Consider the following 2,500-nt stretch of genomic DNA (forward strand, 5'->3'; position numbering starts at 1 on the left):
CTCTCTCCCTCTCTCTCTCTCCCTCTTTCTCTCTCTCTGTTGCTCTCTCCCTTGCTCTCTCTTGCTTTCTCTTGTTCTTTCTCTAGCTTGCTCTTTCTCTAGCTTGCTCTCACTTGCTCTCTCTCTCTCTCTCTCTCTCTCCCTCCCTCTCTCCCTCTTACACTCCCTTGCTCTTTCTTGCTCTCTCTCTCTTTCTCCCCCTCTCTCTCTCACTCTATCCCTCTCTCTCTTTTGCACTCCCTTGCTATTTCTTGCTTTCTCTCTCTCTCTCCCTCTCCCTCTCTATCTATCCCTCTCTCTCTCCCTCTTTCTCCCTCTCTCTCTATCTCTATCTCTCTTGCTCTCTCCCTTGCTCTGTCTTGCTCTAGCTTGCTCTTTCTCTAGCTTGCTCTATCTCTAGCTTACTCCCTCTCTCTCTCTCCCCCTCTCTCCTCTCCCCCTCCCTCTCTTTCTCTCTTCCACTCCCTTAATCCTTTTTGCTCTCTACCTCTCTCCCTCTCTCTCCTACTCTCTCTCTCCCTCTCTCCCTCTCACACTCTCTCTCTCCCTCTCTCTCTCTCCCTCCCTCTCTCTCTCTTTCTCTCTCCCTTACTCTCTCTTGCTCACTCTTGTTCTTTCTCTAGCTTGTTCTCACTTGCTCTCTCTCTCTCTCTCTCTCTCTCTCTCTCTCTCTCTCTCCCTCTCTCCCTCTCTCTCCTCTCTTTTTCCCCCTCTCTCTTGCACTCCCTTGCTCTTTCTTGCTCTCTCTCTCTCTCCCTCTCTCTCTCTCTCGCTCTCTCTCTCGCTCTCTCTTTCTCTCTCTCTTTATATCTCTCTCTCTCTCCCTCTCTCTCCCTTGCTCTCTCTTGTTCTTTCTCTAGCTTGCTCTCTCTCTCTCACACTTTCTCTCTCTCTCCCCCTCTCTCTCTCTATCTCTCTCTTGCTCTCTCCCATTCTCTCTCTTTCTCTTTCTTTCCCTTTCTTGTTCTTTCTGTAGCTTGCTCTCACTTGTTCTCTCTCTCTCTCTCTCCCTCTCTCTCTTGCACTCCCTTCCTCTTTCTTGCTCTCTCTCTCCCTCTTTCTCACTCTCCCACTCCCTCTCTTACACTCCCTTTCTCTTTCTTGCTCTCTCTCTCTATCTCTCCCTCTCTCCCCCTCTCTACCTCTCTCCCTTCCTCTCTCTCTCCCCCTCTCTCTATCTCTCTCTATCTCTATCTATCTCTTTCTCTCTTGCTCTCTCCCTTGCTCTTTCTTGCTCTTTCTTGTTCTCTATTCTTTTTTCTCCAGCTTGCTCTTTCTCTAGCTTGCTCTCACTTGAGATATCTCTCTCTCTCTCTCAATCTATCCCTCTCTCTCTCTCATTCTTGCACTCCCTTGCTCTTTCTTCCTTTCTCTCTCTCTACCTCTATCTCTCTCTCTCTCTCCCTCTCTCTCTCTCTTTCTCTCTCCCTTGCTCTCTCTTGCTCTCTCTTGTTCTTTCTCTTGCTTGCTCTCACTTGCTCTCTCGCTCTCTCTCTCCATCTCTCTCTCTCTTGCACTCCCTTGCTCTTTCTTGATCTCTCTCTTTCTCTCTCCCTCTCCCTCTCCCTCTCCCCCTCTCTCTCCCTCTCTCTTCTCTCTCTCCCTCTCCCTCTCTCTCTCTCTCTCTTTCTCTCTCTCTCCCCCATCTCTCTCTTGCTCTTTCCCTTGCTCTCTTTGCTCCATCTTTTTCTTTCTCTAGCTTGCTCTCTCTCTCTCTCTCAATCTACCTCTCTCTCCCCCTCTCTCTCTCTCTCTCTCCCTCTCTCTCTCCCTCTCCCTCTCCATCTCTCTCTATCTCTATCTCTCTATTGTTGTCTCCCTTGCTCTCTTTTGCTCTTTCTTATTCTTTCTCTAGCTTGCTCTCACTTGCTCTCTCTCTCTCTCTCCCCCTCTCTCTCTCTCACTTTGTCTCTCTCTCTCTCTCTCTTGCTTTCTCTCTCTCACTCTCTCCCTCTCTCTCTCTCTATCTCTCTCACTCTCTCTCTCCCTCTCTCTCTCCCTCTCTCGCTCTCTCTCCCTCTCTCTCTCTTGCTCTCTCCCTTGCTCTCTCCTTCTCTCTCTTGTTCTTTCTATAGCTTGCTCAATCTCTAGCTTGCTCTTACTTGCTCTCTCTCTATCTATTGCTCTTTTTCTCCCTCTCTCTCTCTTGCTCTCTCCTTTGCTCGCTCCCTTGCTCTCTCTCTCTCTCTCTCTCTCTCTCTCTCTCTCTCTCTCTCTCTTGCTCTCTCTTATTCTTTCTCTAGCTTGCTCTTTCTCTAATTTCACTTGCTCTCTCTCTCTCTCTCTCCCCCCTCTCTCTCCCTGGCTCTTTCTTTCTCTCTCTTATTCTTTCTCTAGCTTGCTCTCACTTGCTCTCTATCTCTCACACACACTCTCTCTCTCCCGCTCTCCCTCTCTCCCTCTCTCTCTCTATCTCCCACTCCCTCTCTCTCACTTCCTCTCTCCCTTGCTCTCACTTGCTCTCTATCTCCCTCTCTCTCCCTCTCTCTCTATCTCTATC

This window comes from Dendrobium catenatum, unplaced genomic scaffold, assembly GCF_001605985.2.
Source record: "Dendrobium catenatum unplaced genomic scaffold, ASM160598v2 fragScaff_scaffold_1709, whole genome shotgun sequence".
Lineage (NCBI taxonomy): Eukaryota > Viridiplantae > Streptophyta > Magnoliopsida > Asparagales > Orchidaceae > Dendrobium > Dendrobium catenatum.